Source organism: Meles meles, chromosome 19, assembly GCF_922984935.1.
Source record: "Meles meles chromosome 19, mMelMel3.1 paternal haplotype, whole genome shotgun sequence".
NCBI classification, from domain to species: Eukaryota; Metazoa; Chordata; class Mammalia; order Carnivora; family Mustelidae; genus Meles; species Meles meles.
In genome coordinates, this window is record NC_060084.1 from 43,101,957 (window position 1) to 43,110,300 (window position 8,344).

Sequence of the window (8,344 nt, forward strand, 5' to 3'; positions counted from 1 at the left end):
AACAAAACGTCTAAAATAGCCTAATTTTCAGCCAACCTTAAATCTACTGTTTAAAGTATTTCTTAGCTGTGTCTGTTATGTAAACAACACTTTCTTTGCTTTCCTTGATTGCATATGTATTTAAGGTATATTATACCTAAAATACTAAGTACCAACATAAGCTATTTTGTGAAAACATTTGGCTTTATAATGTTACTATTTACCACCAATGAATAACAACGTTAAATGTGACTTTATCATACAAAGTAATGATAACATAAACTCGCATTTATTTAGCCTTAACTTTTTTCCCCCTTAGTGTTTTCATGAAAGTAAATGATTCTTAAACTTCAGTGTACATTAGAGTCACCAGAAGTGTTTGTTGCTTGGGCTTTACCTCCAGAACCACTGATTCAGTAAATCTGAAGTGGGAGCTGAGAATTTGTATTTCTAACAAGTTCCCAGGTGATGCCAGTGCTGCTGTGCCAGGGACTACACTTTTGAGAACTGATTACTAAACCCTTTTATCTTCAGAACAACTCTGTTGAATAGTGTGCATAATCCTCCATATCTTAAAAAGAAAACAAGGTAAGTGACAAGCTTAGTGTTTTACATCTACTTAGTGGGAGAGCTGAGACTATAAAGCAAGTTATGGTTTTTTGATTATTTCAGTGTAATAGATCAGAGAGAAGGTTCTTAGAAACTTTTTGACAAATACTTGCTTACCACCTGTTAACATGCTACACATCAGATACATAATATCAAGAATATGCAGCTGCCCTTTTGAGATTTAACTCCAGTGCTTTTGTTGGGGGTGGGGAGTTGTTACATTTTTCATTTTGTGATAATGAAAATGCACTAGTAGGAAAGGAAAGTGGGATGTTTTTGAAACTACAGACATGGAGCATAAGATGTTGAGATTGTAGGCATCGTGTTGAACCAAGGCTTGGATTTTATTAAATGCAGTGAGAATCAAAATGAGTATGGCAGTGATAATGACTAACATTTGGACACTTGATCATTTGATGCTTTTGAAGAGTGGGTTGAAATGGGAATGTGTAGAGGCAGGGTGACCATTTTATTTTATTTTTAAAAATTTTATTTATTTATTTGACAGATCACAAGTAGTCAGAGGGAGGAGGAAGCAGGCTCCCTGCTGAGCAGAGAGCCCGATGCCGGGTTCGATCCCAGGACCCTAGGATCATGACCTGAGCCAAAGGCAGAGGCTTGAACCCACTGAGCCACCCAGGCGCCCAGGGTGACCATTTTAGACTCAAATCATCCCTGACACAAGGTGATTAGAGATTAGGACTGTGATGTTGCATTGAAGATAGAAATGAGTAATTCTGGGATTTTTTTTGGAGGTGAGCTGACAGGATTTACTGAGGTGCATGATAACAGGAAGACATCAAGTACAATGCCAACTTTCTAAACTTATAACTGGCTAATTAAGGGATGGGGCTATGAAGAAGCATTTTGGAAGAGAAAAGAATTATGGGTACTAGGGGCACCTGGGTGGCACAGTAGGTTAAAGCCTCTGCCTTTGGCTCAGGTCATGATCCCAGAGTCCTGGGATCGAGCCCAGCATTGGGCTCTTTGCTCAGCAGGAGCCTGCTTCCTCCTTTCTTTCTGCCTGTCTCTCTGCCTGCTTGTGATCTGTCAAATAAATAAATAAAATAATAAATAAATAAAATCTTTAAAAAAAAAAGAATTATGGGTACTTTACCCATTTGGGTACTTTTCCATTTGGAAAGCTTACCTGATAACTATGTGGAAATGAGACCACTCACTAACTTCGGAATCAGAAGCTTTTAAATAGTGTTAGGTGAGGGGCGCCTGGGTGGCTCAGTGGGTTGGACCGCTGCCTTCAGCTCGGGTCATGATCTCGGGGTCCTGGGATCGAGTCCCGCATCGGGCTCTCTGCTGAGCAGAGCCTGCTTCCCTCGCTCTCTCTCTCTCTCTCTCTCTCTGCTTGCCTCTCTATCTACTTGTGATCTCTCTCTGTCAGATAAATAGATAAAATCTTTTTAAAAAAAATAGTGTTAGGTGATAGGCTAAGATCCCTCAGGGGGAAGTATGTGTTTGAGAAAACAAGAAAGCTTAGTTTGAAGCCTTGGCACTCTGACATCTGGAAGTCATGTAGAAGAAGGAGAAGTGGCCAATCTGTGTTAAGGAGAAAGGATATCTAGGGTTTGGTGTCTCGGAAGCTAAGAGCTAAGTGTGTGAAGGTAATCATTCTGTTGATTGCTTCTACAAAACTGAGTAAGATAAGCACATGATGTTCTTTGGGTTTGGCGATATGTAGGCCATTGTAGACGTTTTGAAAAGCCTGTTTGGTGGACTACTGGGGTTCTAAACCAGACAGGAGTAGCATAGGATGAATTGATGAGTATGGATCTGCTGTCAGCCTGCCTGGTTTTGGTGAAATCTGGGCCTGCCACTATTTTTGAGGCTTTCTGCAAGTTTTGTAACATTTGTGCCTCAGTTGCTTTATCTCTAGTGCATCATCATCTCATTCAGTTGTGATTAAATAAGTCACATTAAAGAAAATTGTAGTACTTGGTACATCATAAATGCTCAATAAATGTTTACCACTATTAGACTGAGTTAAATAGTGAACAAAGGTAGGAAGAGGTGACAGCAAGTATAGGCTTCTTGAAATATCTTGCTGGAAGCCCAGAGTGAGTCAGCTTGAGGCGGATGTGAGATAAAGGAAGGTTTTGGTTCTTTGTTTTTGGTTTGTTTCTAAAGATAGAATATGTAGAGTATATTTGCAAACTGATGGCAATGGCCTGTAAGGTAACTTCAGGACAAAATACTTGGGAGGCTAAGAGAAGATGAGCTGTTGTGTAGATGACCCAGTTGGTGGTTGATAGGAACTGGCTTATTATTTTATCTGAACAGGAAGGAAGAGAGAATATAAGCATCAGTATAAGCACATCTGAAACTGGGGAGAATAAAAGGAGTTCTTATCTGATTAATTCTATTTTCTCAAAGAACTGGCAGAGATAGAATGAAGCTGGGATTTGTAAAATAAAAGGAGGTATGTTATACTTAAGAGTTGAAGCATGCTCATGGGTCCCCAATAAAATGAAGGCTCTAAAATTTTGCATTAAAAAATCCCCTTTTCGGGGTGCCTGGGTGGCTCAGTGGGTTAAAGCCTCTGTCTTTGGCTCAGGTCATGATCCCGGTGTCCTGGGATCGAACCCCACATCGGAATCTCAGCTCAGCGGGGATCCTGCTTCCTCCCTCTCTCTCTGCCTGCCTCTCTGCCTACTTGCGATCTCTTTGTCTGTCAAATAAATAAATAAAATCTTTAAAAAAAAAAAATCCCCTTTTCCTCATCAGACTATCCTCATCTCATACATCCCTAAGATGCATCCAGTTTGAACTGCATAAAACCTACCAAGAACATACTAATGATGACTTTTTCTCCAATGATTTTGGATGTTAATACATTTGAGAAACTTACTCAGATAACCTGCTAAGTGAAAGGGAATTATGAGCGTTTGTCATTGAGTGAAAGTTCTGTATAGTGAGAGTATTCTGCAGAACTAAGAGAGAAAATGCAAATTGCTGGAGGAGCGAACTTTAGGACAAATCTTCATTAGCTGTTTAGAATTATTTAACACGGAGCCAAGGTAGTTTTTGGCACTGCTACATCAGAAATCTTTTTTTTTTTTTTTGAGATTTTCTTTATTTATTTGACAGACAGGTATCACAGGTAGGCAGAGAGGCAGGCAGAGAGAGAGGAGGAAGCAGGCTCCCTGCTGAGCTGAGAGCCTGATGAAGGACTAGATCCCAGGACTCTGGGATCATGACCTGAGCCGAAGGCAGAGACTTTAACCCACTGAGCCACCCAGGTGCCCCCTACATCAGGAATCTTGTAGAAAATAATGATATGTGAAAACAGAAGAAAATACTGGAGACTAGATAAAATAAGCCAAGGGTTAAATATTTGTACAAAAAATTTTCAACATAAATGTTTTAAGGAATAGTCACTATGCAACAATGGTAATGTCCACTTTGTGGAGTTAAGAAAAGAACTAAAATTTTGAGAAGCAGGGGCACCTGGCTGATTCATTCAGTAGAGCATGTGACTTTTTTTTTTTTAAGATTGATTTGAGAGAGAGCAGGGGGAAGGCCAGAGGGAGGGGGAGAGAGAATTCTCAGGCAGATTCCCCTTTGAGTGCAGAGCCTGAAGCTGGGCTCAGCTTCAGGACCCTGAGATTATGACCTGAGCTGAAATCAAAGAGTCCGATCCCTAAACCTACTTTGTCACCTGGTGTCCTGATCATGTGACTCTTGATCTCAGGGTTGTGAGCAGGTGGATGTTGGGTGTAGAGTTTACTTCAGAATAAAATTAGGGGTGCCTGGGTGGCTAAGTCAGTTGAGAGCCTGACTTCAGCTTGGGTCATGATCCTGGAGTCCTGGGCTCAAGTCCTGTGTTGGGCTCCCTGTGCTTCTCCTTTCCTCTCTACCCAACGCTTCCCTCACCCTGCTCCTGCTCTCCCTACTTTTCTTTCTCAAATAAATAAAATCTTAAGAAAAAAAAAAATTCAAAGAGAGCATCTGGCTGGCTAGTCAGTTAGGTGTCCGACTGGCTCAGGTCATGGTCTCAGTGTTGTTAGATCCAGCCCTGTGTCAAGCTCTGTGCTCAGTGTGGATCCTACTTGAGATTTTCTCCTGCCCCCCCCCCCCACTTCTTGTGCCATTTCTCTCTAAAATAAATAAAATCTTAAAAGGGCACCTGGGTGTCTTAGTCATGTAAGCATCTGACACTTGATTTCAGCTCAGGTCTTAATCTCAAAGTCATGAATTCAAGCTCTGTGTTTGGCTCCATGCTGGGCATGCCTACTTAAAAATTTTTTAAATTTAATTTAAAAATAAAGTTTTGAGAAGCAAATTTTGTGAGCAGGTTATTAGGTTAAAGCGTTCTAACATCCTTCTATTTCTTTTTTTTAAGATTTTATTTATTTATTTGACAGATCACAAGTATGCAGAGAGGCAGGTAGAGAGAGAGGGGGAAGCAGGCTCCCCACTGAGCAGAGAGCCCGATGTGGGGCCCGATCCCAGGACCCTGAGATCATGACCTGAGCCAAAGGCAGAGGCTTAACCCACTGAGCCACCCAGGTGCCCCAACATCCTTCTATTTCAAGAGAATGGCATACATACTGTTTTAAGTGTGCATTTAAAGTAACCAGGGTAGCCACTAAGAGAGGGAGAGGAAGCAGGGAAAGAGAACTTCTAAACCAGAAGAAAATGGAGTGGGAACGGAACCAACCCAAAGAAAGGCAGGAATGTGGGGTGGGGGAGGGTAAGGTAAGTAGAAACCAATAAATACTTGAAATAAATCTAAATGCATCATTAATTCCAGTAAGTGTAAATGGGCTGAACCTTTCGGTTAGGATCAAAGATTGTAAAGGGTGGGGTTTTTGTTTGGTTTTGGTTTTGGTTTTGGTTTTTTGTTTAAAGCAGCTACTTACCAGAGTCCCATCTAAAAAGAGAAGGAAACAGGTGAAAAATACAGAAAAAGGTGTACTAGGCACATAGCATACAAGAACAAAACAGTCTTTCAAACACATCAATAGAGATAAAGTTATAGAGAATGGAAAAAATTTGAATTCAACAGGAGGGTAAAATAAATGATTCTAATCTTGTTTTTTGTTTATTGTTTTTTGTTTTCCTCTGGAGGCAGTGCAAGCTGCAGGTGATGGGGAGAGGACAGGAGAGGGGGAACAGAGGAAGAGAAAATCCCAAGCAGGCAAAGCCCAATGTGGGGCATGGTTTCATGACCCTGGCATCATGACCTGAGCTGAAATCAAGAATCAGCTTAACCAACTGAGCCACCCAAGCACCTCTAATGTATGCTCTTCAAGTAAAACGAACTACACAAATTTGACAAATACACCAGATGTATATTTTTAAAGATTTTATTTATTTGAGAGGGATGGAGAGAGAGAGCGCATACATGAGCAGGGGGAGGAAGAAGCAGACTCTCCACCGAGCAGCGAGCTCAACTTGGGACTTGAATCCAGAACCCTGGGATCATGACCTGACCTGAAGGCATATGTTTAACCAACTGAGCCACCCAGGTGCCCTTTTACCAGATATTTTAAAACAGGAGCAAAGCCAATTCAGTGTAAACTCATGATCATTCCTATCATTTTAAAATTCTTTATTCATGGGGCACATAGCTCTCACTGAAGGACTTTCATTGTGAGGATGAGGGATTCAAATGTGTGAGCAACAAAACAGTGATATCTGGGATCCATAGGATGTGAGGCATGGGGAATGAGCAACATCAACTCTGGTGGATGACAGAGGAAGAGAAATCCTTAGGAAAAGTGTGGCTAAGTTAAAGCAAAAAGTGGAGCTAGACCTTTTAGTGTTGAGGCTTAGCACATATGCAGTGTTTGCATTATGGTTGGCAATTTTAAGGGCAAAATGAAATGACAGGCCCAGACAGAAGTAAAATTTTATTATTTTATTTATTTGACAGAGGCAGCAAGAAAGGGAACACAAGCAGGGAAAGCTGGAGAGGGAGAAGCAGGCTTCCTGCCAACCAGGGAGCCTGATGCGGGGCTCAATCCCAGTATTCTGGGTTCGTGACCTGAGCCAAAGGCAGATGCTTAATGACTGAGCCACCAGGCACACCTAACGATTAGTTCTTAAACCACTATTGTAATAGAGCATCTTTAGACATGAAAGGGAAGCTCAAGACTATTCCAACCCCTTTGTTTTATTTTTTTCCAACCCCTTTATTTTATAAGTGAACAAACTGGGCACCTGGGTGGCTCAGTGGGTTAAGCCTCTGCCTTTGGTTCAGGTCATGATCTCAGAGTCCTGAGATCATGGCCTGCATCAGGCTCTTTGCTCAGCAGGGAGCCTGCTTCCCTCTCTCTCTCTGCCTGCCACTCTGCCTACTTGTGACCTCTCTCTCTCTGTGTCAAATAAATAAATAAAATCTTAAAAAAAAAGAGTTGAACAAACTGAGACCAATAAAATGAAGCAATCTGACTTAAGAACTATAATTAGCATAATGGATAGGCAGAGACCAAATCAGCTTAACAGCTTGATAAGTTATCACAAGACCAAGAAAAGTGACATTGAAATTATGAAAGGGAAAAATATAAGAATAGACCTAGAATATCCTCTGTATGTACAATAGACATTTAAAAGGTCAAGAAAAGGACAGATGTACAAGGTGGAAGCAATAATTGAAGCAACAAAGGAAGATTCCCTGCCTCAGGGAGGATCGAGTAGAGGTACTTTCCCTATTCCTCCTAAGTTCAAATAAAAACCCGGGATGTTTACAGAAAACAAACATAAGATTTTGAAAGTGGAAAGAAGATGACACAGGGTTGGGACCATGGGATTTAAGGAATAACATGGCGATGAGATTCTTGGGGGTTTTTTGGTGTTTTTTTTTGCCTCCTATGTCCCACACTTGGAGCTGAAGAAGCTGGCAACTCTGAAATGCCGATTGGTAGAGACATAGGAAAAAAGCCCCAGAAAAAGCCTACTCTCTAACCAAAGAACAAGGAAAGCAGCAGCTTTAGTAAGACAGGAAACTTTTATATAGTGACTGTTCTACTCTAGGAAAACACCACAGAAAGAAATAGACTCTGCCCATAGCAGCAAGCACTGCATGGGTAGTGTAGATTTCCACGCTTGCCAGGCTATAAAAAGGTACTCCAACCCTACCTTCCCTTCACCAAGGTGGTGTCAGAAAAGGATACCACCCACACCGCGTGTGAGACTGTACCCCTCCCTTCTGTGGTGTCAGTGTAAACCATTTGGACGGATGAGACTTCTACCCCCCACACAGCAGTAATGAGGTACCCACACTCAACCTCCCTACTGGGTCATGTCAGAGAGGCCTACAGGGAAGTCAGGAGTTTCACCACTGCCCAGTGTTAATGAGGCCACACACACCGCTATAGTGTCAGTAGAGACCACCTGGGAACCAGTAATGATGCAGTCCAGTTTGTTCCAGCCAGGGAGGTTACCAGTGGATGCCTAATGGGGAGCTGGAACTTTGATCCCTGTTCAGCCATAAGTAGGAGGTCTTCCCCTTTTCAGGTGTCAAAGAAACCTGAGTGGAGAACTTAGACTTCTACCCACATTTGGCAGAGACAAGGTGGTATCCGCTCTTTCAGCCATAACCATGTCAGAGGAAGCCAGCTAAAACTGAAAGTTTTTTGTTTTTTTTTAATTAGAGAGAGAGAGGAGGAAGTAGGCTCCCCGCTGAGCAGAAAGCCTGATTCGGGGCTTGATCCCAGGACCCTGAGATCATGACCTGAGCCGAAGGCAGAGGCTTTAACCCACTGAGCCACCCAGGCGCCCCCTAAAAATACTTTTT